The 8109-nt window shown below is 30.4% G+C and overlaps 1 non-coding gene across 1 annotated transcript; it reads left to right on the top strand.

Moving 5' to 3' along the window:
* Positions 1 to 908: 908 nt before the first annotated feature.
* On the top strand, positions 909 to 980 carry Trnap-agg. The gene has a single exon. It is a non-coding gene; the product is annotated as a tRNA-Pro (tRNA).
* The last annotated feature ends 7129 nt before the right edge of the window (positions 981 to 8109 follow it).

The following is an 8109-nucleotide window of genomic DNA, read 5'->3' on the forward strand; positions in this document are numbered from 1 at the left end:
AGTTCATTCAAGAACGAGGGAAATACATAAAACAAGTTGGTGTATTTGTTTTTAAACAACTTGTATATCTTTAATTATTGATTATCAAATTAGGTTTTTTAATATTTGATACCATATACGTTCAGTAATGGTTATCACTAGTTTTTTACGAATTGTATTAGTAAGTAAAATGCCACTTCTACTGTTTTTCACATGCTGTGAAAATGCAATTAAAACATGGGAAAACGTGGACCGGGAAACAGTATGGCTATTTTTTAAATGTAATATTGTGTATTTTGTATGTAATTTAATTACAGATTGGTGTTGGCCACAAGACCAATTTTAAATTACAAAAACATTTATATCCTTATGGTTGGTCCTAGAGTTGTAAGAAAATAACTCATGTTAAACATATAATTAGTACATTTTTGTTTGAACATACACACAACAAATTTTGTTTAGATATTGATTACACACAACAAATTAGAACAAAATGTATTCTTTATCATTAGAATAGAAAAATACAAGTTAGGGGGAAAACTATAAAGCTATTATTGCTAAAGCTATGATCCCTATATATTTGTACCTTTAAAATGAGAGATCTCCCATTTTCCTTCTACCGCAGTGTTTGAGGATTAACATTTTTGCTATGGGAAAAAACTCAATATGTTTCACCACAACTAGCTTTAAGAGTACATTACGATATTTATAAATTTGAGCGGCAAAAATAGATAAATCATATAGAAAGAGTTAACAATGAGGAAATGATTGATATAGCTTGCAGATATCACCGAGTAAATTCACTTGGTGGGTTTCTCGGATGTGGCAAGGTCAACGTGTTCCCCCTCCACGCGTCTGTCGTGTAGACCCGAACTATCTAGGCCAACTTCACTTGCCTGATAAGTAAACTGTGACTCTTGCTTTCTCGTGGCTCGGTGGTCTAGGGGTATGATTCTCGCTTAGGGTGCGAGAGGTCCCGGGTTCAAATCCCGGCCGAGCCCGAATATATTTTTGTGCCCGCCGATTTCAAGTTCAGCCTAATTCCTAACGTTTGGTATGAAATATATAGTGATATGATTACTCTCAATTTTTTCAATATTTTTTACAAGTATGTTTTAGATGTATATAGAGGACTATACTGAAAATGTATTAACAGTAATTTTATTAATAAGCCTGGTATTATTAAAATCCAATAAATGTGTTTTCCCAAAGTGATTGATTATTTAACAATATGACACATTAATACGTGGTAAAGAATGAATAATACATCCATCGAAATGACTTGCTATAATGTAACCAAATTACGCCTTAAATAATTTAGTATAGCCTATGCTTAATTTATGTTTTTATTCAATTATAAGTGCTCCTAAGAAATAATTATGAACCAAGCTAGGTTTTAGAAAATTTTCTACAGTAAATATCACTTGATCGTGTCATTAAAATATATTTCATCTTCTTTTTTTATAAATTCTGTATATAGAATTTAAATTAATAAATGGTTTCCATCTACAGTTTGTCAGAAAGTTGAAATGAAAAATTGAGTGAGTTATAAGTTATTTAGACAAATCTAAAATGATAATATATATTTCTTCTCTGAATGAATTTAATAAAGTAACAAATGTTGATATATTCAACGAATTAATAATTGTAGTAGTTGAAGATTTGGAGATACGAAAGCACGTAATTATAGTTTTATAAATCTAGCCAAGGCCTAGATCGTACAGAACACAACATTTTACTCGAAAAGTCGTACCTGCCTGCTGCAGCTCTATCTTATTCAGTAAGTTGATTACCTATAAGCCATTCAGTTAAGATATGGGGTCCTCCAGGGATCAATCTTAGAGCTCATGCTATTTTTATTGCATATAAAAATGGACTTAAACCATTAGTTGAGTACCACCTTTCGTCGTATTCAGATGGCACCCTCACGTTTATACCAGAATCCAGATACGTCAGTACACGTCAACAATAACTAAGCTAAAAATATTAAATTAGTAGATTTAAACAAATGTTATATAGATTTTTCTTCACCATATCTCTCACAGTGTTGTACCAAATCCATTTTAAAAGTACCTCAATACGGTCCAATTCATCTCGTATCTCCTATAAACGCATTGAGGTAATTTAGAAGAATTAACACTTTTATGTAATATCTGTACTTCAAAGCAAAAGCATTTCGTATAATTAAAATTTTTGCTTTATCGAGGGTCGTGAACAGAATTCTTCCACGAGCTCAGACGAGACAATCACGTTTGACTGTTTCGGATACGTAATATTAACTTATATGAACATACGTTAATTTACAGCTTATGTTGGGCAGAAAATTACCGATATGAAACAAGGGCCAGAAAAATTTGCATAGTTGCTGACCAAAACTACAAGTCTATGAGCATTTCTCCTCACAGATTGGTCCCTAAACAAATTTGGCACTCGAAACTTATATGATATCCTGCTTAATACAATTTGTTTGTATTCTTAGGGTGAGTACTCGGGAGACACAATTAATTATTCAGGATAATTTTGCTGGAAGAGAGTAAAAATGTATCTTTTTATCGTGTTTAAAGTAAATAGCCTATACAAAACATGTTTTCTTTTTCTAATTTATTTGAAGCTGAACCCATTCATACTGTTACTGATACATAATTATAGTATAGTTGAATGTGCATTTTGTAAATGTGGAGTTAGAGTAGCCCTGGTTTATGTAAAAATACTGGATTGCTGTTTAAATAAAATGGGTTTGCTAGCGTCACATCACGTATACAGAGGAGAAAATGCGGGACAGCTGTGAGTTTGAAATGTACACATCTTCTGATCTTCAAAACAGTTCATTCAAGGAGGTTTTCTCTACGTTATCAGTCATATTAAGTTTTTAAGGGAACACAGGCCAAACCGATTTACAAATTTTGGTTGACCTCGCGGGAATCGAATCCCTGAACCCTCGGTTAGAGAGCCATAGCCTTACCTCTATGCTATGGTGAAGGTAAATTTAAGAACTGATATTAGTAATAGCTTCAAAAAGTGCTCAATGTAAGTGAAAAATACGCTTTTTAACACGTTTCTAGTTTTTATTTCTACAGTGTACATTTTGGATTCAAAGAACTCATCTTCAGGTACATAAATGAGGTAAACAAGTAAGTGAACCAAATTGACAAATGTTTAACTACCTTGATAGCTAAATTTTGTATTTAATTTTCCCTGTGATCAATTTATATTGTTAAAAATGTTATGTCAAATAATAAATATTTTCCTTAAAAAATCTTTGTCATTCAATAATCCCTAAGTTTTCATTTTGGCACTTTCGTACATGTCAAAATGTTCTAAAGTCAACTACAGGTGACTATTTTTGCATGTGGGTAAATGTCAAGATTGTTTTCGATGTTTGTATATGTATGGCCAGTATTATTTAAATGATCAACATATTTAGAATTTTATTATGTCTTTAATGCTTTTATATGTTAATTAAATCTAATTTTGAAGGATTGGCCGGTTTGTCCACCATAATGGTTTTGACAATCGTTGTATTTTAATTTGTATACTCCACTATTATTGTTACATTTTGAATTTTGTTTACTTATTTATTTATCTTAACCTACAGTATCTAAAGATGGATTCTTCGAATCCGAAATGTACATAAAGATGGGTTACAAATTATAGTCATTTTACTTATAAAACTAATATACAATAATAACACATATATGAGTCGTAATGGTTTACTTTTGAAATTACAGTAGATTGATATTACAACAAAGATTTCTGTCGCAAAGAAATTCGATTAAGTGTGTATTTTTCATGAAATAAGCTTAATTAAAATAGCAATCAATCTTTCACTTCCGCTTAAAATTTTGAAGTATTGGTGACGAATGTTTACTGTAGGAGAATTGTTTCATTATGAAAACTAAAGCAATTAAAATTAAGTGGCTAACTAAAAGTAATTAAAATACTAACAAAACTTGCAGAAATCTACAAATTTATTATATTATGTTTATCGCTCTCAATAGTTATAAATTATCTAAAATCTGTGCTTTTCCATATTAATTGTGTCCTGTGAAAGGGGTAAATTGTCGTTAAAGTTTAATTCTACTTCGACAGAATTCACAAAAAAATTGATTTAGCTGTGATATATCGTGCTGAAGATTTCTTGAAATTTTGTAAGTTATAATATAAACTCGTTTACCCAGAATAATCAGGAATAATGAAAATATTATTGTCTATAATTTTTATTTATTATGAAAGTTACTTAATTTTCAAAATAATATTCGTAGTGTAAGATCAATTAAATGACAACAATGTTGTTTAACAATAATGGTGCTACTATTGCAGTTTGGAGTCATTATAAATGTACATTTGTGCAATTATGCTGCAACTATACCACACATTTAGTGATATTAAAACAACCGTAATTGATTCATTACTATAATTTGCTACATATGATATGAAACTTGTTGAATACAATTAATATTACATGAGGATACAATTATTGATACTTTGACAATGGGCTAATAGGTAGCCAGTTACACCAATTGGTATAATTCAACATTGTACAAATTACTCCCAATAGGTAAAAAGTACGAAGGGACAATTCATTGTAAAAGAATCTTAGTGCTCTTTTAAACCACAATAAATATAAAACTCAATGATACGTCGCATTATTTTTTTGCTTAGTTTTTAATTGGTAACAGAAATCAGTTTACAGTATGGTATGCTTAAATCAGTTACCATGAAGTAAATAATAAGTACAAAGCTTACTAGAAATTAACGTACGAACCTAATTATTCTGCTGGCATTTGTTAAAAAGATGTTAATACATTGTTTTCGATTGAGCATTTGAGTGAATGTCACGTTTATAAAATAGGAAGACTGAAGCTTACAATTCTTGTAACACAGAATTTTGGTACATAGTCACAAGCCTGTACTTCTGTGCAAGAACGTAACCAGGAAAAAATTTGGGGGGGGGGGGTCAAGACAACTGATATTTTTCTAAAGTAGATAGAAAGTAAGGCCCCATTTTGTTCCTTAAGAAGTTTAGATCTTTCAACAGTACGTGTCAGTAATAGTGGATATTTAAATAATAATAGTCGTTTACTAAAGTAATTGAAACAATTGAAAATTAGGGGGTCGTACCCCTTGGACCCCCTCACTAGCTAATTCCTTGCTTCTATGTATGTCTCATGGGTGCATCGCTTGGGTTGTTGGCCTCTAGACCATTTTTGCATATTTAGGAATTTTTTTGCACACTTACGTTGTGGTTAAACGTACATAAACATCAAGCAGATGCCCCCCCCCCCCAACATTGTCTTGTGCTCTGTAATTCTCAATTTTTGTTTTATTTATGCGTATGTTTTTTTATTTTTAGAAACATTTCTGATGGAATTTTTACAAGTCAATTCTTTTGTAGTACTGCCTATAAAATATTCCGTATCTCACGGTTTTAAGTTTTTGTCTCAATGGGGGTATTAAGGCACATGTTGATTATTAAGGGGACACCGCTCTGAAAAATTCTGTAACCCAAATAAACCATATTTAAAAAAAATTACTACAACGTTATCTTCAATTACAATTAAATGCGAGCTTTGTAGCTATTTTTTCTCTCTCAACCTTGATCAGGAGGAGGTACTTTTTACTGCCTTCTCATAAACGACCTGTATAAACTCTACGTCAGTTGTTTTCCTCTGTACATGGACGAGGAGTTTAAAAATTGCAAATAGTATTATGTTTTGATTTAGTGGTAAAAGGAATCACTTATTAAATCAGTGTATTTTGTTATTATTGATTCAATGCTATAGTACGGAATCCATTACAATTAACTAAAATAAAAGTATAAGTGAAGCTTAAATTTCGATGTTTACTAAATTTAAAAAAAACTGTAAATCACCTGCGTTGTATGTCTATAAAATTTAAGAATGTTTTAATTAGAAGTGGTCACAACGGGGCGGAATTGATGTACAACAAACAGGCCATATGTTTCCAAAGGTTACGTAACTACCATTTCAATACATAAGTTTATTGCGACAACATTCCCGCAGCTGAAATTAGGAAGCGCAATAACTGAAGGATTTCTTTAGAGACCTGTGATTTTGATAGTTTATAATTATTATTGCGTCAACTAGTTTTAGGTTTAGTTATTTTGCTCTAAACTGAAGGATTTCTTTACAGGCCTGTGATTTTGATAGTTTATAATTATTATTGTGTCAACTAGTTTTAGGTTTAGTTATTTTGCTCTAAACTGAAGGATTTCTTTACAGGCCTGTGATTTTGATAGTTTATAATTATTATTGTGTTAACTAGTTTTAGTTGTTTTTTCCATTGCTGAAATAGTGTGTAATCTGTTTTTATTTTCAGAGGTTCTTGGAAAGCTAATGGCTTTTCGAGTAGAGCTACCAAAAAAGGGCGAACGCCCAACTCTATTGGCAAATTTTTATTGGCCTCCCGGGAATTGAACTCGTGACCTCTGAGCGAGTGTCGCAGCCTTACTTCTAGAAGTCAATACGGTGCTACGGTGTTATATCATTGTTACGAATACCTCCACAGTATTATATATTATTGTGTAACTTTTTGTCCTGTTGTTCTTGTTTTTGTTTGTTTTGTTGTGTTGTTTTTGTTCTGTGTTGTTTACAATATTTTAATAAAGACGTTGTATCATTATTGTATTTTTTATTGTATATGTTAAAACATAAGTATTGTCTAATATAGTGGACAAGTCTCACAAAAACCGCCAATAGCTGCGGTATTGTTGGTTGTGCGGTGTTTTGTGCTTTATTCTTGTTGCTACCTTTGTGTCGTTCTGTTTTGTTTGTGTTTCATTTTGTGCTCAACTGTAGCCACACAATCGGACAAGTGGTTTGTTTGTATGTGTTGTGTTATTCCCTAAGTCAAACTGTTGTATGTTAAGATTTTAAGTATTAGAAGAGCAAATAAATATTAATACTATAATTAATTGCACGAGACTCGTAAGAAATCAACAACTGATTTTTTTCACACATCATATTTCAATTACGTATTGTAATTTACTAATTAAACTACATTTTTATTTTTTCCTAATTTAATTTATTTTGTTTATTAATTGGTGTTTTAAAACATTGATTTCATTAAACCCCTTGCTTCAAAGAAATTACTAGTATTCATTAGTTACAATTTTCAACTGTTATTACCATGCCCTAAATATTTAATTATCTTTGTTTTTTTATATTTTAATCTGATTTGTTAGAGAGTTTATTGTTTTATTGATAATATTATTTTATAAATTCTGAGCTCAGTTAATAATAATCAAAAGGTTAGTTACATAAAAGGGATAAAATTGCAACAAAGCCATTGGAACTGTATATTTAAATTTCAAAAATGTTATTTTAGGAATAAATAGAAATTTTTGTTGAGAAAAGTTAAATATTGAATTTAAGGAAAATGTATAAGTACTTTGTGCAAATATCATAACACCTGATCTTTTAAAACTAAAGACTAATGGTTTGAAAATAATTCATCTTGAAGTCATAGATCTAACATGCTAAGAGTTAATTGCTGGAATTAAAATTTAATATTGGAAATCTAAAATCTAAAATCTTGTTATTTAACAAAAACTCAGAGACATGTCTTATGTATTACGACCCAATGTTATTATTATTTGAATATATTAATCAATTATATTTTAGGTTATAATTTCACACTTTGATGAGTTCCTGAGAATTTTAAAATCAATTTCAATTATCTACAAAAACATTAAAATTATAAAACCCCGTCAGGACCTAAACATTTTTATTGTTTTCTTTTGGAGAATATTTTGCTCACTAACATGTGTTAAAAATTGTAATTTTTATAAATAGGTTCGTAAAGCGGCGAGTTTTTATATAAATTCTTGAAATACTTTAAACGTAAGTATTTCGTTTAGTGGCTAAAATTTCACATCAAAGAATGCCCTCCTTTTCATATGGTTTTTACAGTATTCTACGTTTCATTGTACATTTAATTATTTAAAATACAAATTTACATTTGTTTAAACCATTAAAGTCCTCAATTTAATATTTTCTCAGGAAAGGGATGTTTGATTCGAGACTAGATCCTGTATTTGAAGATTGTTGTACATTACTGTTTCTTCTCAAATTTCCCCCCTCCCCACAGCAGTTTAGTTTGGGTTACGTG

Source organism: Homalodisca vitripennis, chromosome 6 (assembly GCF_021130785.1).
Source record: "Homalodisca vitripennis isolate AUS2020 chromosome 6, UT_GWSS_2.1, whole genome shotgun sequence".
Lineage (NCBI taxonomy): Eukaryota > Metazoa > Arthropoda > Insecta > Hemiptera > Cicadellidae > Homalodisca > Homalodisca vitripennis.